Here is a 24,254-nt window from a genome sequence, read left to right as displayed (position 1 = left end):
CAAGTCTGTCTAAATAACGGTTTATGAACTTGCCCAAACCTTTTTTAAAATCCCGGCTATGCTAACTGCTTTTACCACATCCTCCAGCAATGAGTTCCAGAGCCTAACTATGCATTAAATGAAACAATGCTTTCTCCTATTTGTTTTAAATGTACTACTTAATAACTTTGTCGTGTTTATGAAAGAGAAAAACAACCAGCTCTCGTTTACCTTTTCCACTCTACTCAGGATTTTGTAGATTTCCATCATATCTCCCCTTAGCCCTCTTTTATCTAAGATGAGAAGCCCTAACCTTTTTATCCTTTCCTTATTTGAGAGTCCTTCTATCCCCTTTGGTTACCCTTTGCTCTACTTTTTCTAATTCTGCTATATCTTATTTTCTTTTAGCTAAGGTAGAACAATTTTTCACCCAAACCATTTCACCGGATTAAATTGCTTTAAAATTATCCATCCCAAACACAGAGCATAGTGTAAGTACATTGAAGCACTCTAATCATACAAATTGTACACAACCATCCTCGCACATACCAACAAATTATTTATTTATTTCATTTTCTATCATGTCCTCCCCCAAAGAGCTCAGGTTAAATTTGTCCACAGTTAACAGTGCAAGATTTTTCAGTACACGTTTTTTTATCTTAACACGACACATACCGAGGATCTTATATCAATATACATTTCTTTGTAATCTATCGATCAACCCACCACACCCCATGGCGGGTCGAGTTGGGAAGCATGTTTCTACCAACACCCTCTCCCAACCGCTCCAAAACCCAACAACTCTCACCAGCTAAAACTCCCCAGACATACCTTCATTCACCCCCACATCCTTCTATCCAATCCCACCCATACCCGATCCACAGAATCCACCTAGCAACCCAAATCCCTGTTCCCATCCTTCAGCCTAAACTCCTCCACCACCACCCCCTACCATCCATCCAATCAGTCTGGTAGGGGGCTATCCTTAACAACATAAGATGAGTCTGAAGTATAGATTGTGGATGCAGATAATCCAAAAGTAAACTGCATGCCTTGATATCTACAAGTTGGCAGGCAAAAGCGGTTTACAGAGTCTCAGGGACCTTACTTAAAAATTATATTCTATACCAGAGATGTCCAACCTTGGTCCTCGCCCAATAAGGTTTTCAGGATTTCCACAATGAATATGCATGAGATCCATTTGCATACAATGGAGGCAGTGCATTCAAAAGGTCTCATGCATATTCATTGGGGAATCCTGGAAACCACCACTTGTAAATCAACTGGGTTGCAGCCCTTGAGGACGAAGGTTGGCCACCCCTGTTCTATGTTTCTGTACTTTGATTAGAGATTTCCCTTGTGTACTGGTAGCCTTCTAGGCTAGGGGTAGGCAACCACAGTCCTCGAAGACCACAACCCAGTCAGGTTTTCAAGATTTCCATAATGAATATGCATGAGATTGATTTGTGTGTACTGCTTCCATTTTATGCAAATACGTAGATCTCAAGCATATTCATTGTGGAAAATTTGACTGGGTTGTGGCCCTCAAGGATCATGGTTGCCCATCCCTGCTCTAGGCTTTGATTCCAAATATTTACAATGTACCTAATGGCCAACCAACTCCATGTCATAAGGGAAGGACTGAACCAGTTCTGGTTTCACCCCTTAGACCCTGCTTCTTTTGAAAAAAATTGAGGAGTACATAGATAATAATGAAGAAGTCAGTCTCTCCCTACAGACATAGGGCTCTCTGTTCATTTTAAGCTAGAATATACTGTTATGTTTCTAGTCTGAGAACTTGTGAATTCTCAAAACATAATAAGATTAATTATCTATGGACTGGCGCTGGAATAACCAGCCGTGTTGCCCAGGCGTTCAGGCTCTCTCTGCTTTCTTTGGTTTTCAGAAGCAAATTACAAAACTGAAAGTAGGTGTTATCTTTTTAAACTCTCAAACATACACCAATGCTAATTAATACAATTAAATAATATGCAGCAGTACCTGATAGAAAATTAGCATATTTTTCCAGCGCTGCAGACCTATTTTTAGGCCAGTTGTTAAGAGAATAACAAGTGCTGATGATAGAAAATGTCGCCTTGTTAAAATTTTGTTTCTAGTCTGGAAGTCTGCTTTAAATGTGATATTCTGTAGGATATCACAGATCCTTCAAGTTCCTGTGCAGGAGAGGTCCAAGAACGCCACTGGACGGAGGGAACAGCCTGGATGAGATGCAGATAGTAGAAAGATGGAGCCGGCATGCTTCCAAAGCACATCCACTAATTTAATTAGGTATATTTCTATGCATCATTTCCTGAAGGCATTCCAAAGCCACTGGAAGAAACAAGAGGGGTCTATTAATTATTTATTGCCAGGCATTATCTCCACTTAATTACAAATTGTTATTGGACATCATGAAAGATTAGTGAGCAGAGCGTTAAGTGATACTGTAAAGTATCTGCAGAGAGATACAGAACGTGGGGTAAAGTATCAGCAGACAGACACATGGACAGGGGCATTAAGCAGGGTTCCTTACCCTTTCCTGGAGGCACTCATATTTAGCAGTATCTGCAATAAATGTAAAGATTTAGAAACACAGAAACATAGAAACATGATGGCAGATAAAGGCCAAATAGTCCATCCAGTCTGCCAATCCACAGCATCCACTATCTCCTCTTCTCGCTGTTGGCTAAGGCTCTATACACCTGCATTGTGATGTCATAGAACTTTAGTAACATAGTAACATAGAAATATGATGGCAGATAAAGGCCAAATAGTCCATCCAGTCTGCCAATCCACAGCATCCACTATCTCCTCATCTCTCTATTGGCTAAGGCTCTTTACACCTGCATTGTGATGTCATAGAACTTTAGTAACATAGAAACATGATGGCAAATAAAGGCCAAATGTCCTATCCAGTCTGCCCATCCTCAGTAACCATTATCTCTTTCTGTCTCCGAGAGATCCCATGTGCCTTTCCAAGACCCTCTTGAATTCAGACACAGTCTCCATTTCCACCACCTCTTCCAGGAGACTGTTCCACGCATCTACCACCCTTTCCGTAAAAAAGTATTTCCTCAGATTACTCCGGAGCCTGTCACCTCTTAACATCATCCTATGCCCTCTCATTGCAGAGTTTCCTTTCAAATGAAAGAGACTCGACTCATACACATTTACATTACGTAGGTATTCAAGTCTGTCCCCATAAGCCTTATCACGAAGACCACATATCATTTTAGTAGCCTTCCTCTGGACCGACTCCATCCTTTTTATATCTTTTTGAAGGTGCGGCCTCCAGAATTGTACACAATATTCTAAATGAGGACTCGCCAGATTTGAGATAGATTTGTTTCCAGTGGCTCTCCAGTGAGTGCAGAATCCATCTCATGTGCATTGTGAACCAGACTGGCTAAGTATGGATTCAGAAGAGGGCTAAGCAACACCTGGTATTCTAGCGGGGTGGGAGTAGGTTCCGTGGGGGCAGGAGTGTGGCCCCCTCGCTCCTGCCCCTTGCTGGGGTTCAGCAAAAGGCTGCCATGACCTGTGTAGGAGCTTTATTAGAGCTGAGGTAAAGATCATGTATTAAAGGGGAAGTAAATACGATGTCAAAATTCAACATGATTTTTTATATGGGTTGCAATTCCAAACTCAGTGGGCATGCATGCAATCTGCATCTTTACTGCTGTACGTATCTATAATGTGATGGCTTTACAGTGGATTTTTCTGCACTAAAACCTTTACTGTATCAGGAATTAAACACTCCCCCTTTTACAAAATTGTAGCGCGGTTTTTAGCGCCAGCCACAGTGGGAACAGCTCCGAGGTAGAGGTCTGCACGGGAACGGAGATCGTGGGGGTCCCGCGGGAATCCCCCTTAATCCATGGGACTCCAACGGGGTCCCCCCTCTGGCCCACGGGACTCCCACGGGGATCCCCTCTAGCCAACGGGACTCCCACGGGGATGGAAGGCTTTGGAAGCAGGGTTCGTCCATATAATATAATGGACACGTCAGCCTTAGTAAAAGAGGGGGTTTATAAGTTAATTACTTGAACAGAAAACAAAAAAAGGGTTCCACCAAAGAGATTCCACAAGGAAATCAGCAGTGCAAACACAAAAGAAACTGTGGAATTGATGATCCTGTCAGAAGTAATTGCTGCTTTTTATAGGGACGGGCGGGGATGGAGGTAATTCCTTGTAGGGATGGGTGGGGACGGAGAGGATCCTGACGGGGACGGGTGGGGACGGAGAGGATCCTGGCGGTGACAGGCAGAGATGGGTGGGATTTCTGTCCCCGTGCAACTCTCTATTCCGATGCTCATAGGAATTTGAGGAAAGTGTAGTTATTTACCTGTAACGTAGGTTCTCCGTGGACAGCAGGATAGTCAGCCACATATGGGTGTTGTCCCAACACCTCCCAATTTGCGGATAAACTCTCCAATAGCTCAGAGAGATTTTTTTTTTTTTTTTCTCTGAGCACGTGCAGTGCCCGAGCTCCACTGGGCATGCCCGAGCCCTACCCATTTCCCCCTGCTTCCCCCTAATCCCCAGGATGTTCCTAGCTGTGGCCAGGTCGGCCGTATGGGGAGGCGGGTGGGTTGTGTGGCTGACTATCCTGCTGTCCACGGAGAACCTACGTTACAGGTAAGTAACTACACTTTCTCCTAGGACAAGCAGGATGAGTCAGCCACATATGGGTGACTCCCTAGCCGAGGGATGTACCGACTGGACCTGCGCCTTAGCACTTTGTGCATCCCTCGCCTGGCTGTGGAGGCCGAGCCGGGCAGGGTAATCAGGCAAAGCAGGTAAAGTTGTGGAAACAAGGTTTTAGATAAAGTGCTGTGTTAACTGAGCAATAATACTCACAGAACAATGAACTGGTCAATGACAATCAATGAACAGTGAGAAACCAACTTGCATTCGTACTTGCATGTGAGAATTCATACTTGCCTATTCCACATTCAGTCTAGACAGGAGTGCTGGAAGACCTACTTAACTCACAGAACAGCGAAAACTGGTCAATGACAATCAATGAACAGTGAGAAAACCAACTGGTCAACGGTGACAATTCATAACTGGTCAATAGTGACAATTCGTACTTGCATATGAGAATTCATACTTGCCTATTCCACATTCAGACTAGACAGGATTGCTGGAAGACCTACTTAACTCACAGAACAGTGAAATTGGTCAATGACAATCAATGAACAGTGAGAAACCAACTGGTCAACAGTGACAAATCGTACTTGCATGTGAGAATTCATACTTGCCTATTCCACATTCAGTCTAGGAAGGAGTGCTGGAAGACCTACTTAATCAATATCTATAATACCCTACTTGAACAGTGTTTGTCGATATTTATAACCCCCTACTTGATCAGTGTTTGTCAAGGCTGTGCTAGTGGTTGCTGTCCCTCCCAGGAGGGAAGAGCCACTTCCAAGACTGCTCGGCCGAATGCATTTGGAGCATGGAATGCTATGTCGAGGCAGTAGTGCTTAGTGAAGGTGTGCATGGAGGACCAAGTGGCTGCATCGCAGATGTCCCCTATTGGTGTGTGGTGCAGAAGTGCCGTTGTGTTGGCTATGGTTCTGCGCTGGTGGGCGTTGGCTCCCACCTGCGGTTGATGCTGCGCTTTTCTATAGGTGAAGGGGATGTATTCTTATATCCAGCGCGAGCGCCTGCGTTTGGTGGCCGGAAGTCCTGGTCTGTTTTGGTCGTAGGAGACGAACAATTGAGGCTTGTCTAATCTGCTGTATAGTCAGGGCCCGCACACAGTCCAGGAGGTGTTGCTGAGGTGGCAGTGTGCCTCCCTGTGGGGAGATGTAGAGTGCCGGGAGGCACGCTGAAGCCACCTTCGGCAAGAATCGGGGGTGGGTTCTGGGTACCACCCTGTTCTCATGAGGGAGTGTGTCGGTAGACACGATGGTCAGGGTTTTCCCAGCCAGGAATACGGGATCTGCCTCCCCCAAAGGTTTGAAGGGGTCGAGGTGAGATGATGCGGCACCAAGTTGAGGTCCCATCCGGGCGGTGGTGGTCTGGCCGGTGGGTGCAGATTGGACAGTCCCTTCATGAAATTTTGTGATTACTGGATGCCTCGACTCTGGTTTGCTGTCTAGGCCAGCGTGGTATGCCATGATTGCACTTAGGTGGACCTTGATGGAAGTGGGTCCCCCTGAGATAAGCTCAGTATGTACTGCAGGATGTCCGGTATGGGGCAGTTGTAGGGATCTCGCTGCGTGTCTGTGCACTGGTAGCGGGACCTTCTCCCTTTCAACCCATAGCGTTTTCTGGTTGAAGATCTTCTGGCTGCCATAAGAGTGTGCTCCACGTCTTGTGGTAGGTTCATCCTCTCATCATCCATGCGGTCAGGGCTAAGGAACACAGGTCGTGGTGGAGGGTAAGGTTCCCGCATTGTGTAATGAGAACTGCACTGATCGGGAGCGGGGAGAGGTGGGTGAACCGCTATCCCTTGCCGGAACGGGAACCATGGTTGCAGGAGACCGAACAGGGCAATCATGATCACCGTTGCTCTGTCCTGAAGAATCTTCTGCAGGACTTAGGGTGTTCCAACTCACAGACAGACCGTCGGGGGAGACGGCGATGGGTTGATCTCTTTGCGCAGAAGGTCGAGTATTTTGAGTTCGGTTCGGTTGCAAACAGGTCGATGCTCGGTGTGCCCCAGGTGCTGAAGATCTTCTTCATCGCCGCTGGGTTGAGACACCACTCATCGGGATCCAGCTGGTGGCTGAGTCTTTCTGCCAGGTCGTTCTGCTCCCACAGGAGGTAAGTTGCCTAGATGGGGCATTGAATGGAGTTGGAGAACTCCCACATGTGGCAAGCTTCCTTGCATAGCGAGGTCGACCCTGTCCCTCCCTGTTTGTTGATATAGTGCAAGGCCACCTGGTTTTCTGTTTGGGTGAGGACTGCCCTGCCTGTTTGAAGGTTTCGAGGGCATTCCCTAAGGCCCTGAGCTCCAGTAGGTGGGTAGTCAGAGGTTGGGTACACTGGTCCCAGTGACGTCTGAGGTGCCCTTTCAGGGATCACATGAGTAGTCTGGTGTGCTGCACAACAAAGACCGGAGCGTGCTGACGATGAGCTGCTGGCAGGGATGCACTGGGCCAGGGATGTCATGGCGTCGATCTGGTAGTCCCGTAGGACGGCCTTGGTCTGCGTGGTGTTGATGACTGCCCAGATGAACGATATCCCCTGGGTGGGTATCAGGTGGGATTTCATGTAGTTGATGAGGAACCCCAGTTCTTGGAGGAGGGTTATGGTGGTTGACGGGGCTGCCAGCTGTCGAGATAAGATAGGACGCGCACCCCTTGAAGGCGAGGATGTGCCACTGCCACGCACTTTCTGAACGTTCTTGGAGCCGTTGAGAGTCCAAGGGGCAGGACCTTGTACTGGAGGCGTCTGTCTTGGCTTTAGAAGCGACGATGCCTCCTGTGGGCTGGGTGCATGGGATACTAGCCAATACTCGGGCTGTAACAGGGCCAAGACTGTACCCAGAGAGTGCGTCTGGACCTTGTGTATGCATCTGTTGAGCTTACAGAGATCCAGGAACGAGCGTTGTCCTTGTCCATGGTGACGCGGGGGGTTCCAGGAGTAGAAACCTCTTTGTGATCTCCTCTGTTCGTCACCGCCTCTATTGATTCTGCCGAAGCAGGTCCTCTCCTTGCTGCAGGAAAGTTGGGTCGTCAGATGGAGGGTGCCCCGCCCACTCGGGGGGGGGGGGGGCGGGAGTGGAGACGAATTCGGAATCCCTGCTTGATGATGCTGAGGGCCCACTGGTCGATGGTGATCCTGGGCCAAGCCTTCGCAGACAATCTGATCATGCTGGGCCGGAGGGTGATCAAGGTTCTGTTTTTGTCTTGGGGAGAGGGCTGCCCTTGGATGCCCCTGCCCCTCGGGCGGTGCTTGTTTGCGTAGCAGTTATGTTACTGTTGCGAGCGCTGGGGCACAGACTGCTGCCAGTGTGGACTGGCTCAGTTGTGAGCTGGAGTCTCTATTTTATTTTATTTATTTATTTCCTCTCACTGGCCTCCTGATAAAGCCGCATCTGGAACTGGAGCGCAGCAATTCGTGCGCTCAGCATTGCGCCCTTGAAGGTCTTTTTCCCCGTGGAAACCAGGGTTTTTCAGGTCCTTCCCTGACGGGGGTTGGAGGGGGGGGTCGTGCTGCCCTGTTTCTCTTAAGCTACCGCAATGTCCATGTATGGCTGCTGCGGGTTGTCGAATCCCTGGGCTGGAAAGATCTGGTACTTCAATCCCAGTCTCCTTGATGTTGGTTGCCCTGAGGAGGGAGTCAGCCAAATCTTGTCTCTGCAGTCCAGGAGGTTCTTGTGGACTGGAATCGCCACTGCCTGCGTGAAGTACTGGTACTGGTAGTTCAGGCCTTGTAGTACTCTGTCTTGGGTACTTGTTGTCCACCCACGTGGATCTTGAGAAAGGCTGTGAGTTTCTGGAGGGACTTGGGGTGAGTCCTCGTTTGTGGGGGGGGTTTTTTTTTTAGTAAATATTTATTTATTTTTGTGGGTGGTGACTCGGGGCGTGGCTGGAGGCTGGTGTGTAGCTTGTTCCTCCGTTGCTTGGGTGCATGGCATGCCGCTGAACCGCGCCATGTTGTTGTGCGTGGCTCCCTCTAAAGGGGGACATACTGGGGAATGTAGCCTGCTGAGAGAGGAGTGGGTCAGCAGGAGGATTAACTGTGGCTGCTGGTCCCACCCCTGGTGGTTCGCAGGTTCATGTGCTGCTCCACTTGACTGGTTGGGTGGCTCCATGTACCCCACCGCCCTTCTCTGTCCTTCTTGAGAGGGGGGGGAGAGCCTGCAGAGAAGGGGCAGGATGCACTCCTTCATCTGTGCCAGTGCTCCTGGCTGCGTTTCCCACTGTGCCTGGAGGCAGAGAAAGAGGAGTGATAATGCCTCTTGAGTGGGCTTCTGCTGCTGTACTGCCTATTGTATATTAAACTGTACAGCGCTGCATATGCCTTTCAGTGCTATAGAAATCATGAATAGTACAGAGTCCCTCATGCTAGCTGGAAAAGCACTCTGCCTAGGTTTTATGAAGAGCAAACAGCTTTTTAGACTGAGGAGTTTCAAACCCCCACCTTTGGAGAGGCATGGTCTGACATGCTGCATCTCTGAAGATATCAGCACCCTGCTGAGAAAGGCAGACTCCTTGTTCCCAACATGAGAGGGGGAGGGGGGCAGGGTGGGAAAGGTGTGAATTGTAGACTCTGCAGGACCCCAAGAGGGAAAGAAACATCGAGTTGTTTTTTGTTTTTTTTTCAGCATGTCCTTTATAAGCTGAACTCTGGGGCAGCATGTCTCCTACTGGGGGGAGAGGTCTGCAGGTCCCCTCCAAGGAAAAGAAGCATGGGAGATTCTTTCTCCTTAAATTCAGATTGGGAGGAGGGTGGGGCAGAGCCCTCGGGGCTGCAACAGATTATCAGAGCTTTTCCCAAAAACAAGCAGATAGGACTTACCTTTGAACCCCAATCGGCTCCCTGCAGAGGCTGGCTGTAAGAGGCAGCATGCCGTCTGGAGGGTGAAAGCCCCGATCTGTTGCTTGCAGAGGCTGTGGATTTACGCAGCAGCATGCAAGACTCCTATCGGCTGCCCTGCAGAGGATGGCTGTAGGTGGCAACATGCAGGGATTCCTGGAGAGATTTCTCGGTCTGGCGAGACTCCTATCGGCTGCCCTGCAGAGGCTGGTTCTAAGCGGCAACATGCAGGGACTCCGGGAGATATTTCTCTACCGGGCCAAGTGCAGGCGGGGGGATTAGCTGAGCCAGGGCATCCTGGAGGCTCCTTGCCACTGTAGCTTGTGGATCCCCCGCTGCTGCATTCTGATGAGGATGGCTGCTGGAGGAAGATTCTCGGGCCTCACTTCTCTTCATGCCTGGCTGTAAGCAGCAACATGCAGGAACTCCTGGAGAGATCTCTCGGTCTGGTGAGACTCCTATCGGCTTCCTGCAGGGGCTGGCGGCTAGCGACAGCATGCAGGACCTCCGGGAGAGATTTCTCGACCGGGCAAGTTGCAGTCGGGGGGGTTGACTGAGCCAGGATGTCCTGGAGGCTCCTCACCGGATTCGTCTGTGGATCCCCCGCTGCTACGCTCCGATGAGGATGGCTGCTGGAGGAAGATTCTCGGGCCTCACTTCTCTTCATGAAGTCTCTCAGTGCCCTCTTCCTTAGCTTGCGTGCACGTGGTGACATGTGCGCACAATGCAAGCCACACGGAAACCTCGAGCGCCGGATCCAATCAGTGGGCGCACAATTCATGAGGATCCGGTGTGTTCATCCTCCTCCTGCATCCCAGTTGTTTCTTTAGATGATTCAGGCATCTTCAAGTTGATGAGTAGAAAAGTTGTAATGGAGAGCTGTAGAAAAATCCGACCGATGGGAACGGGCGGAAACTAAAGACTGGGGATTAGGGGGAAGCAGGGGGAAATGGGTAGGGCCCTGGCATGCCCAGTGGGGCCCGGGCACTGCACGTGCTCAGAGGAAAAAAAAAAAAAAATCTCTCTGAGCTATTGGAGAGCTTATCCGCAAATTGGGAGGTGTTGGGACAACACCCATATGTGGCTGACTCATCCTGCTTGTCCTAGGAGAATGTGTGTTAGCACAGGTAAATGAAAAGAATACCCCTGTGCTAAAGGACAGAATGGTTTATTACATCAGATCTTCAGAAGGTGTAGTGATTCAAACTGCCTTCCTATATATTTACATAAAGGACAGAATTACACAGAACTGCACAAATAGCGGCAATTCAAATATCACATACTGTACCCTAAACTGTAATAAACTGTTTCCTTATAAATGTTTTCTCTTGTACTTCTCTCTTCCCCTCCTGGTAATCCTCCATATGCTGCTTTCACTAATGTTTTAAATTTATTTTTGTTTGGGTTTTTGGGGGATTTTTTTTTTTTTTTGGTAACCTCCACTTCTATTGTATGTCTCAACTGTTTATTAGTTTTATGACGTCATACAGAAAATGCATAAAATGCAATACAATAAAATCCATAAAAGCACTTCAATTCTACATATGAAACATTAAGGGCTCCTTTTACTAAGCCTCGTTAGGGCATTAACGCGCGGAATAGCGCGTGCTAAATTGCCACGCGCGCTAGACGCTAACGCCAGCACTGAGATGGCATTAGTTCTAGCTGCGTAGCACAGGTTTAGCGTGCACTAAAATGCTGCATGCGCTAAAAACGCTAACGCAGCTTAGTAAAAGGAGCCCATAGTCCCTTTCCTCCCACCCACTCTCCCTCCCAACTCCACCCTCTCATTTTTACTCTGGATATGCTTTCAGAATTTGAATTTTGACAGGATCATATGAACCTTATTTAAAGATCTTTTATGTTTATGATTATTTATTTAAAATTCTAGTTCTTTATTTTTATTATTCTTTATTTTTGTCAACTTCCATTTGGTTTGGGGAGTTTAGTTTTTGTGTAATTTTATTTCTTTAATTAAAGATTTACATACAATTAAAGGGGTAGGGATGGGTGGAAGAGGCAATTGAGGAATTGAAAAAGGGGGTTTGAACAAGAGAATGTATTAAGGTTTATTGTAGATAATATGGAAATATATTTTGGAGGAATAATATAACTATGTTTGACAAATATTTTTATGAATATAATTTTTTTGAGTTTAATTTGTATTATATTTTTGTATACTTGTATACTTGTATTCCTTCAATAAAATGTTATGAATTAAAGAATGGGGGGGAAGGGGAATGGGGGAAGGGAACAAAAGGCGTGTATAGAGGAATGAAATAGATAATATGGAAATATATTTTGGAGGAATGATAGAAATATGTATGGAAAATTATAATTGTGAATCAAATTGTAATGAATATCTTTTTGTATTATATTATTGTATATTTATTTGATTTCTTCAATAAAATGTTATAAATTAAAGATCTTTTATGTAATGTTCTATTGTAGAAGTATTGTAAACTGCTTAATACTCACGTACTAGCGATATATCAAATGTAATAAATCCAATCCAATTCAATGTGTGTTATGTTGACATAGATGCTTTATTGTGTTTAATATGTACAGTCGTATGAATATTTTATTGTACTGTTTTAACATACATGGTGTTGACATTTTGTCTTATTATTGTGGTTAATTGAATATGTCTGCTACCAAGTTTATCTTACTATTGTCTATTTACTACTATACTGGTATTCAAAGATTTTATTGTGACCACACTGTAATTGTAAATTGTTTGTCCAATTTTACACTTCTTGTACATCACCTTGGGTTAATTTTTTCAAAAAGGCAGTAAATAAACCCTATCAAATAAGTAAATAAGAAACATAGAAACATAGAAATAGATGGCAGATAAGGGCCACGGCCCATCCAGTCTGCCCACCCTAATGTCCCTCCCCTACCTTTGCCCTGTGAATAGATCCCATGTGCCGATCCCATTTGGCCTTAAAATCAGGCACGCTGCTGGCCTCAATCACCTGCAGTGGAAGACTATTCCAGCGATCAACCACCCTTTCAGTGAAAAAGAATTTCCTGGTGTCACCTCGTAGTTTCCCGCCCCTGATTTTCCATGGATGCCCAAATCCTACCTATTCATCCAGCGATAGTCACTGGGGTTTTTTCAACGCAGCAATATTTTTAAATTTATTTATAAACTACTTATATCCTAAGTGGTTTTACATTCAGGTACTTTATCATATTTCCCTATCTGTTCCGATGGGCTCAAACTCTATCTAGTGTACCTGTGGCAATGGGGGGATTAAGTGGCTTGCCCAGGGTCATAAGGAGCAACAGCAAGAGATTTGAACCCACAATCTCAGGGTGCTGAGGCTATAGCTCTAACCACTGCACCACACACTCCCACATTCCACTACCATGTTCAATGCCAGGCCATATCTAAGCACTGGCAGTGACTATCAGGGGCTAACTGATAGGGTGCTGGCTGACGGAACTTATGCGGGTTCGGCGTGATATTGAGCCAAGGCCCACGTAAGACAGTTGTGTGGGCTCTGACTAGGGTTACCAGATTTCCTTTGGAAAGATTTGGACCCCTGGCCATGCCCCCAGGACCACCCAGTTCTGCCTCTTTCCCACCCTGTTCCGCCCCCAGCCCTGCCCCCAAATGGCATTCCCACGAACATGACACAGTGACATCACGCACACGAGCGCATGCACGCGATGTCACCGCATTGCGTCCACGCCTGCGCTGACGCCTCTTCCCGATGCGATTATGTCGGGAAGCTTTTCAAAACCCGGACAAAGTGCTGGGTTTTGAAAAGCCATCCGGACCCTCAGACATGTCCTCCAGTGCCATTTAATCCCCCCATTGCCCCTCAAAGGAGGACATGTTTGGGGAAATCCGGACGTCTGGTATCCCTAGATCTGACTGAATATCAGCCTGGACCTGCATAACTTTTATTTTTTATATATCCCTGATCCCCAAAGAAGCCCCCCTCCTTTCTTCCCCTCCCCAGCCTACGAATTACAACCTCCACCCACCCCCCAAAAAAACCCTCAATCCCCTGTCTCAATAGGCCCTTCAGGCCTACCTGATATCCCTGGTGGTCCAGTAGGATTGATGGGGGCAGGAGAAAAGGCCATTCGCTCCTGCCTCTTGCAGCTGCTAAGAACATGGCCAACTCTAGGCATCAGCATTTACACCAGCCTTCGGCATGGCATAAGTGGTAACTCCTAAAGTTAGGCACATGGATGTGACTTATACCCTATTCTATGCCAACAATTTTACATACAATTGCTGGTACAGAATTGGCACTTAAGGGCAAATTCTATACGAAGCGCCCAAAAGTTAGGCGCCTATATAGGTTCAGCGTGATTCAAGTAAAATTGGGTGCTGTTTAGTGAATCGCGCTGGGCGGCACCTATTTGGGCACCTAGTTTGGAGGCGCCCATTAAATAGGCCAGCTCTAGGTACACTTAAAAGTTAGGTGCCTAACTGAGCGCTTAAGAGCATTGATTCTGTAAGAAGGCACCTAACACATAGCCACGCCCACACCTAACACGCAGAGCGTCTATTTTTTTGAAGGCCGCCTAAATTTTTAGAGGCACCTTGTTACAGAATCACGTTTTCCTTGATAGGCGCCTATGTTTCAATCAGTGCTGATTAAAAAGCTTAATTGGGCTTGTTATTCAATTTAGATAGGCGCCTATCTAGTTGGTCACCTCCGAAATAGGTGCCTAACTTTAGGCGCTGGTTACAGAATTTGGGCCTTACTGCCTACATATATCTGATACTTAACTTTTGACACCCTTTATAGAACTACTCCCATATGTGTTGTTGAACCAAACCTCAACGCACTGGCAGTATTACCACACTTGGAGGGGTTCTCAAGGCCTGCCAGCTGGATCGTTCCTGATGCAACCTCCCCATTTTTTCAAGGGCACTTGACACCATAGGTAAATTGGGACTTCGCTAGTGGCATGTCCTGTTCATAATCTCACAAGATCACGAGGTGGGTGTTTGGCCAGTGAAGTTTTGACATGCCGACGGCAGTTTAGGGAAGGAAAGTAGAATGATGAGGAATGGAATAGCAGGCTCTTGTTGCTACTATCAATGGATGCCATCATGGGTGAGTGACATGCTCGGGGGGGGGGGGGGGGGAGCAAAGTTGGTGCTCCTCTATGTTAACCTTGCCTTCCCCCTAGATCAGGGGTGTCAAAGTCCCTCCTGGAGGGCCGCAATCCAGTCGAGAAATCCAGAAAACCCGACTGGATTGCGGACCTCCAGGAGGGACTTTGACACCCCTGCCCTAGATTGAATTTTGGCTACTCATATTGAATACATTCAGAAGAAAAGGTAGCTCTTCTGCAATATGTGTACTTTGGGAAGTATACTACCTAATGGGGGCCTTAACAACTCCCCTTCAGATTCTACAGCCCCTGGATGAGGGGCAGTTGTAACTAGGATTAAAGGCACATACCGAGAAAGGAAAATTATTTACCAGTCTTTCTAAATGAGTTTACCCAAAATTGTATGTGTGAGTGATTTTAATCAAAATCTAATTTCCCCTCTTTATAAAGGAGCTGAAATGAGATTTTTTTTAATTTACTTTTAGCGGTTAAGTTTCTTATAATTCTTCTATGGTTGTGACAGTAACCGTGAAAGAGTCTGCAGCTGGTACAAAGCTTTCAAAAAATTAGATTTTCAAATTGATCTGCTAAATTAAAAATGTTTAATGTTTCTCATCAAAAAGCGTAAGTAAAGTGTGTGTAGCAGTTGCTGTGCTGTGCTGTTAAAGTGTTCTCTCTCTTTTTTTTTTCATCTGTTTCTTTAATTCATATCCCAGGGCAACTGTGATGTGGAAATGAACAAACCTACGAGTACAAAAAGTGTCCTAAAACAGAATCCCAGTGGAGTTCACCTTTTAATTCCTTTTGTTCCCCATTGCACAAACTGAGAGCCACGGTGACAGATGCAGGTGTGATCAGAGTATGTGTGATATATGCACAGCTCACTGCTTTGAGATTTTCACAGTTCCTTCCCCTTAGTTTTCAAAAATCCCATCACTTCTGCAAATTTTTCAAGCCTTTATTATTACTTTAAAATCAATGGGGGGGAGGGGTGCTGGCATACTGAGAGGATGGGGGTGGGGGTGGTGCAGAGCACCCTAGGCGCCATCTTGACAGGGGCGCTGGCACCTCTCCTCTTCCACCCCCCCCCCCCATACCTCTTCATATATTTGCTGGCAGTGAGCAGAATCTCTTGCCTGCTGCTCGCGCCTCGTCCTTCCCTTTGATGTCACTTCTTGTTTGTGGGGACCAGGTAGTGAAGGATGAGGTGGACGCGAGCTGCGGGCAAGAGATGCTGTGCGCGGCTGATGAAGATTTGAAGAGAGGCACGGGGAGATGAATGGAGTAGTGATGTTTTGGGGGAGCCATGGAGGGGCATACGGTGTGGCGATGCCGGGTGCCTCCACTCCAGGCACCAACTTCCCTTGCTACACCCTGGGTGGTGGGGGGAGGGCAGTGTGTGTCAATAGTGAAAAAAACATTTAACAGGAAGGAGAGGCTCCTGCCCGGTTTAATTGTGCTGAAGCAGAGAGTGCGACTGGATGAGAGGTCTGACCGCTGTAGCACTCTTCGATTAGTGCCAGGGTAGTCTGGGGGTGGAGTTGGGGCAGATTCAGAAGGCAACCAAGCGCCGCTGATATTTGGTGCTGGTGCCTGGATATCAGTGGCATACCTGGCTTGGTGGCCACCTGAGGCGGAGCATCCCTAGGGTTACCAGATGTCAGGATTTACCCGGAAATGTCCTCTTTTTAGAGGGCATATCCGAGCGTCCAGACAGCTTTTCAAAACCTGGCACTTTGTCCGCGCCTGACTTCATTGAGTCATATGTGCAGATGTCCTCCCGACCAATGAGAACAGGCTGAGGGAGGCGGGATAGGGGCGAGACTGGGGAGTGATGTGGGCGTAACAGGGTGGGGATGGGTGGAACTGGATGAGCCTAATGGGTGTAGAAGTGAAGGGGCTGCGTAGAGCAATCATGGAGCCAAGGTCCACATGCATGTGGTTTTCGGCTCATACCCCAGAACAAGAAGTTGATGTCAGAAGGGGCAGGGCCAGCAGAGCTGACAGTCATGTGCATATGGACCATGGAAATACTAAGGAAATACCGTACTTTTTTTCAGAAAGGGTGGTAGATGCGTAGAATAGCTTCCTGGTAGATGTGATGGAGATAGAATTCAAGAAAGCATATTCAGCTCCAATAGCTATTTCCCTGCCTGACTGCAATTAGAGGCCCAGAAACATCGTAATTTAATAGAAAGTTTCCTGTTTGCTTATCATTCCAGATTGTTCCTTTCAAGTCTGTTTCCACTAGTCTCATCTCAGGTGTCTCCTAAACAGCTCTCTTGGCAAACAGAACCTATTAAGCTAACATAATGGCGGTCTTTCTCTAGGCATGCAGCCATCCTTCTACAAGAACTCCCTGTGTGTCCCTTCCTAAAATTCCTTTATTGATAATATAATAGCTTGGCTAGCTTAAAGGTTAATGGCCATACATGTTCAAATGAAATCATTGAGTCCATTCTGTATCTGTCAGTAATTCAGGTAGCTGGAAGAAAGAGGGGGTAAGTCAGAGATCAAATTTAGAATCATGACTTCCGCTCTGAAATTTCAACTTGCATTTTTTGCAGAAGTCTGCACACTGTTCTATGGGGGAGAGTGTGGAGCAGTGGTTAAAGCTACAGCCTCAATACCCTGCGGTTGCGAGTTCAAATCCACGCTGCTTCTTGTGACCCTGGGTAAGTCACTTAATCCCCCCCCCCCCCCATTGCCCCAGGTACGTTAGATAGATTGTAAGCCTACCAGGACAGATAGGGAAAACTGCTTGAGTACCTGAATAAATGCATGTAAACTGTTCTGAGCTCCCCTGGGAGAACGGTACAGAAAATTAAAATAAATAAATAAACTGAATTGGTTAGAAAGTCAGCAGAAATTTAATGGGACAATATCTTAACTGTCTAAACAGAAATATAGAGGGGCATTTTCAATATGCTGTCTAAATCTGAGTTTAGACATTTTGGGAAAAATACCCAAATATCTAGTAGAGAAAATGACCATTTTCAAATCAGAAAAATATTTTTTTTTCCCAAAAAATGACCATTTCCTAGACGTGCTTGTCCTCAATGCATCTATATTTTTGAACCTTTAAAAAAAATAAAGTTCAAATGAAAATGCACAAAAACCAACCGTTGGGACATAGGAGATGCCAGCATTCATAGCAGACTGGCCCCAGAGACATCCCAGCAGAATAGTGCCCTAGGGAGCACTATAGTGAATGTCACATAAAGCGTCCCAGGTACACATCTCACCATAATCCCCTTATGTTTTATGGAGAGCCCTCCAAAACTCACCCACTATATGCCACCTCAATATCCCTTATGCTTGCAGGTGTCACCTATATGTCAGTACAGTAGGTTTTTGGTGGGCTCACACTTTCCACCACAAGTGTACTAGTTGGAGTGGGATATGGTCCCAGGTCTCCTTCTCTGCAGTCCACTGCACTGACCACTAGGCTACACCAGAGAGCAGCTTGCTGCTCTGATATGACTGGCCATAACATCTGAAGGTTTGGTTTATTTCTAATCTGCCTTATACAAGGCAAAGTACATCAACACATTCATAAATATATATAAATATCACCTACACAAATAAAAATTGACAACACAAAATTACATAATCAGACTGACATATCAACATTAACATCGTCAAACCAACCCTGCCATCCCAAAAGGATCAATTCAGTAAGCATAACATGTAGTAGTCATAACAAAGCTGATGAAATCATACTGTGTATTTCATACAACAGAACACATGACGTTTTAACAATTTCTTGAAAGCCTGCAAACTTTCTTGAAGGTGGAAGGGGAAGGTGTCATAGAGTGTGGCATATACTGCTTCATTCACATCTTTGAGGTCAATAACCATGAGGGAGTAAAGGGGGTCATTAATGAAACAGGTCTAGCTTTGCCCTGGACATTTTTTGCAAAGTTCCATTATTACAGAAAAACGTCCAGATCATATGTCCGCTCTAATTCTGCCCAAAACACGCCCCTGACATTCTTCCTCCCACATCCCTTAAATTAATTCAACTTGTACGTCAACTCAACTTGTATTCCACTAATCTTTTGTAAACCGCATAGAACTTAACGGTATTGCGGTATATAAACTCTTATTATTATTATTATTATTATTATTATTCCTGCAGTTTTACATGCATTTAAGATAAACAGCATAAAAAACCCACATACAAATCTTTTTCTAAAATGGCAATTTTGACATTTTAGTTTAAAATGGCTTAGCAGGGATGTGCTCAAGCGTTCTGCAGTATGTTCCAATTCAACACGTGCTAATGTGGACACTAATATGTAATTGTTTGTACTTTTTTGTTGTTGGAAGGGATGTGTCAGGGAGAAAAGAGTGGGCATCTGTGCCCTGATCAGTTAGTGAAGCTACCTTACCACACGCTAACTGGTTAGTGCAGAATTACCACATAAGCCCTTACCGCCTACAAAATAGGTGTCGGCAAGCGCTCATGCGGTAAATTTTTTAAAATAGCTGTGCTTTAATGGCAACATTAGCACATGGCCATTAATCGAAAAAAACAGAAAATCGGCCATTTTCCAGCTGTGATAAAAGTGGACTTAGGGCTCCTTTTATCAAGCCTCGCTAGCGGTTTAACACACGTTAAACTGCTGGCCGCACTAGCCGCTAACGCCTGTCTTGAGCAGGCGGTAGTTTTTTGGCCAGCGCAGGGGTTAGCGCGTGATTAAAAGTCAAACCCGCTAACCCCGCTAGCGCGGCTTGATAAAAGGAGCCCTTAGTGAGAGGGAAAATTTGCATAAAGATGCACTAAGGCCACTTTTTACCTCAGCTTAGTAAAAGGACCCTTAAGTGGGGATCCTGTCTACTCTTCTTCTGAAGAAGGTGAACATAACATAAAAGTAACATAAAAATTCATTTCTATACCGCAATATCATTAAGTTCTATGCGGTTTACAAAATAGAATACAAAAAACTGCACATATTCAAAAATATAAGGGAAAAGGCCGCTGTAAAATTCTCAGCCCAACCAAAAAGAGAATGATGTGGATCCATGAAACCTACAAGTTATTCCCCGCTTTTCTTGACATTTTCTGATTCAATTACGTATATGGAATGAAATGTGCCAAGAAAAGTGTGGAATAACTTGTAGGTTTCATGACTCCACATCATTCTCTTTTTGGTTGGGCTGAGAACTTTTCAGCGGCCCCTCATATTTGGATGGTATGCGTTTGAACATCTGCCCCTCAGGCTGCCCAATTATCCTGTCCACAGTGCTATGGATACATCCCTGCTGCCAGGCAGGGAGTGTGAGCACCAGCAAATTTTGTAGACAGTATTTTAGCCTTTTCAGTGGCCCCTCACATTGTGATGTCATAATGCCTCATTCCACCAATGCCTAAGAGTCATCCTCATCGGTGATGTCACAATGGCTTAGCTTCCCTATACTTGTGCCTATTTACTAGATGCATTTGCCTCATTGAAACAAAGTGTCAAGAAAAGTGTAGAATAACTTGTCAGTTTCATGGCTCCACATCATTCTCTTCTTGGTTGGGCTGAGAACTTTTCAGCGGTTCCTCGTAAGGCTGGGTGTAGCCTGTCTAGCTTGTAAGTTGGTTCAGTCTTCAATGTACAAAAGGGTTCTTGGTGGCTTTTACCAACCGTGGTAGCAACCACTGAGAATCCTATGCAAATGCATTACGAGGAGCTCATTAGTATTAAAATGAGCACTGCTGATAATGCACAGTAAGGAACACCCACCTTTTAGCGTGCAAACTTTTCCAGCAGGTTGGAGTTGTTGGTAGCATGAAGGTAGGAACATTTTACTTGAATTTTAAAGTCTGTTCAGAATGGCCATGTGTGTGTTTGTGTGTGCATGTGTCCCACACCTAACAGCTGCAACTAAAATTGCCGTGGTATGCAAAAAAATTTTTTTTTTTTTTTAAAAAGACTCCTGAACTCACCATAGCAAAGAGGCTTCAGCTGCAGGTTTTTGTTTTTGCCTTTGCTGCTGCTGGCCTCTTGTTTGGGACTCCGGCGATCTCGCCTCTGCAGTCACTGGGCCTGCGCAAAATAGCTGGGCCTAACGCTCAGCTTTTCTGTGCAGGCACCATGCATGTCCCTCCTCCCCCCCCTATTTTTACTATTGAGGCGTAGCACAAACAGTGTGCATATAATTTGCTTGTTGTTTATGTCCAGCATTGCCTGGTAAAATAAACATGCTGCATAACCCGGTGTTTTGTACTAGAGGTCTGCACGGGAACGGGGATCGCGGGAATCCCGCAGGTCCCGCGGGGGTCCCGCAGGAATCCCCCTAACCCACGGGACTCCCACGGGGACCCCCTTCTGGCCCATGGGACTCCCACAGGGACCCCCCTCTAGCCAACGGGACTCCCACAGGGACGGAAGACTTTGGAAGCAGGGTTCATCCATACAATAGACACATCAGCCTTAGTAAAAGAGGGGGTTTATAAGTTAATTACCTGAACAGAAAACAAAAAAGGGTTCCACCAAAGAGATTCCACAAGGAAAACAGCAGCGCAAACACAAAAGAAACTGTGGAATTGATGATCCTGTCAGAAGTAATTGCTGCTTTTTATGGGGACGAGCGGGGATGGAGGTAATTCCATGCGGGGACGGGTGGGGACGGAGAGGATCCTGACAGGGATGGGTGGGGACAGAGAGGATCTTGGCGGGGACGGGCGGTTATGGGTGGGATTTCTGTCCCTGCGCAACTCTCTGTTTTGTACTGCGCATTTGTGGAGTTTTGCGTATTTGCCTCTCACTGCGACTCTTTGTTTTTGACCTTGCTGCTGCTAGCCCCTTGCTTGGAGCTCCAGCTACCATGGCTCTGCACTGTACTGGGCCTATGCACAACAGCTGCGCCCACCGCTCACCTCTTGTGCGCAGGCGCTAGGCGTTTACTCCCCCCCTTTTACAGCCAATCCTTAACACAAACAGCGTGCATCAAACGTGCATGCTATTTGTGCTGAGCATCGCCCGGTAAAACAAAATCGCTCTCTAACCCAATGTTTTCCATCGGTTTGCTGGAGTTTTGTGCATCTGCCCCTGAATGAATCAGACGGTCTTTTAATCTGCCATTATTTATTCCGCCACTATGTTATAAAAATATGTGATGGGCTAATCTGGGAAATAACCTCTTCTCTGGCTGGGAAGTTTGCAGGAAACTTATCCAGAAGCTGCGTGCTTGGGGCAGATAAAAGTTCACTCTAAAAATAGATGAGCGGCGTGCCCTCGTCTGCGATTCCGTGAACCAGAATTAATGCCATTATTAGGAGCCTCTTTAATGCTAATGAAGTTGAAATTAACAGACGTGTTTATGCTCTGAACAGCACCTGAAGATAATTTGAAAGGTGTAGTAGCAGAAAATTAAATCCTTGTAAACGCTGTCTGGTGAATCAGAAGACATAATTGATTACAGAAGCTCATTTTCTGAATGAGGGTCACTAATCAGCAGAGGACGGGGATTCTGTTACATCGGTGCTAACACAATTGAGCTCCCTGCTGCTTAAAGATGCTGAAATATGTTTCATGCTCTTCCCTCTCTCTCTCTGTAAATCTTTTAGAAGAGGGCAAAGCTCAAAGATGCCTTTTTATTTATAGCTAACCCTTTATTCCCCGTTTCCTTTAAAGCTAGAATCTAATAACTCCCTTGCTGAACTGTGATGGGAAACCTAAACATTTTCCCACAGACCCAAAATAGAGAGAGAGAGACCTTTTTAGAGACAAAGAAAATGACAGCAGATAAAGGCCATATGGCCCATCCATATCATCCGTTATTCAGATACAGTCCTTATCTCCACGACCTCCACATATCCACCATCTTTCCCGTAAAGAGGTATTTCCTTAGATTGGCCTTTGAATCTAACCCTCTTCAATTTCATCTTATGCCCTTTTCCCCCCCGGCCTTCCTTTCAGTTGGACGACCTGCCTCCTTTGCATTTATGCCATGGAGATATTTAAATGTCTCAATCATATCTCCTCTCACTTGCCTTTCTTCCAAGGCATACATAGTGAGGTCTATGGGTCTGCTTCTACACTTCTCCCTCATTATTTGCGGGGGATAGGGGCAGAGCCGGACCGCGAATGGCGAAAAAACGTGGATTTCCGACTCTGACCCACCCCCACCTCCCTTCCACCTTCCCCTTGGATCACGGCCTTACCTGGTGGTCTAGCTGGTTTTCGAGGCAGGAGCGATCTTCCTACACTCCTGCCCCGTGCAGATAGCCATTAAGAAATGGCTTTGGGGAGTTCCCGTAGTCTCTCGAGAGACTACGGGAACTCCCCACAGCCATTTCCTAATGGCTATCTGCACGGGGCAGGAGCGCAGGAAGATCGCTCCTGCCTCGAAAACCAGCTAGACCACCAGGTAAGGTCGGGATGCTGGAGGGAAGACAAAAATATGGGGTTTTTTTTCCCTCCTCCCCCCCAAAAAAAATTAATTATGTGAAATTGCGAGTAGGGAAACCGCGAATGGGGAGGGGGAAGTGTATATACTTTATGCTGAAGATCACGGACCATTTTAGAAGGCACCCTCTGGACGGATTCCATCTTGTTTATATGCTTTTGAAAGTGTGGTCTCCAGAATTGCACACAGTATTCTACATGGGGCCTCATTAGAGACTTATACAGATGCAGTGGCATAGTGGGGGGGGGGGCAGGAGGATGTTCTGCCCCAGGCGCCGACTTGGTGGGGGTGCCAACTCCCATTTTCCTCTCTGCATCCCCACTCTTTTTCCACCACCCGACCTCATGCTCGCTCCCCTTCCCCTCCCCCATATCTGTTTAACGTTCCCGGCACGAATAGCAACCCCAACCTGCTGTCATGCCAGCATCGGCTCTTCCTCTCATATCACTTCCTAGACCCGTGCCTAGAACGTGACATCAGAGGGAAAGCCGACATCCGGCGTGGGCAGCGAGTTGGTGATGCTGGTCGCGCAGGGAACGTTAAAGAGGTAAGGGGAAGGGAAGGAGCACGCAAGCGGCAGGAGGGGGCGAGGAAGGAGTGGGTGGTGTGTGTGTGGGGTCATAGAATAGGGTGGGGGAGGGGCACCACTCACTCTCGCTACGCCACTGTACAGAGGCACTATCATCTTTTCTTTCCTACTGGAAATTTCTCTATTTACCCAAGCATCCTTCTGGCTTTGGCCATCACCCTTTCTACCTGTTTGACCACCTTAAGATTATCAGAAATAATCACTTGATGGACCCAGGGTCTGATCTGGAGATGGCAATTCTTATGTTCTTATGTAAACGGTACTGCTCCTTTGGGTTTCTGTAGCCGAAATGCATGATCCTGCATTTTTTTTAGCATTAAATCTTAATTGACAGTTTCTGGACCATTCTTTTAGCTTTGTTAAATCCTTCCTCATGCCATCCACAACATCAGGGGTGTCAACCCTGTTACAGAGTTTTGTACCATCCTCAAAGAGGCAAATGTTACCCGACAGCCCTTCTGCAATATCACTCACAAAGATGTTATAAAGAACCTTCAGAAAGATGTAAAAAGGATGGCGTCGGTCCAGAGGAAGGCTACTAAAATGGTGCGTGGTCTTGGTAATAAGGCATATGGGGCCAGACTTAAAGATCAAAATCTGTATACTTTGGAGGAAAGGCAGGAGAGGGGAGATATGGTAGAGACGTTTAAATACCTACGTGGCATAAATGTGTTTTCATTTGAAAGGAAACTCTGGA

At 46.3% G+C, this 24,254-nt stretch overlaps 1 long non-coding RNA gene across 1 annotated transcript; it reads right to left on the bottom strand.

Moving 5' to 3' along the window:
• Positions 1–917: 917 nt before the first annotated feature.
• Positions 918–22,777, bottom strand: LOC117361961. Its single transcript, XR_004539765.1, has 3 exons — positions 22,724–22,777; positions 2,513–2,544; positions 918–2,310 (listed from the first exon to the last, which is right to left on the bottom strand). It is a non-coding gene; the product is annotated as an uncharacterized LOC117361961 (long non-coding RNA).
• Positions 22,778–24,254: the final 1,477 nt, after the last annotated feature.

The sequence above is a fragment of the Geotrypetes seraphini genome, chromosome 6, assembly GCF_902459505.1.
Source record: "Geotrypetes seraphini chromosome 6, aGeoSer1.1, whole genome shotgun sequence".
Classification (NCBI taxonomy): domain Eukaryota; kingdom Metazoa; phylum Chordata; class Amphibia; order Gymnophiona; family Dermophiidae; genus Geotrypetes; species Geotrypetes seraphini.
The sequence above is the reverse complement of the archived record's forward strand: the minus strand, read 5'-3'. Positions and strand labels throughout refer to the sequence as shown.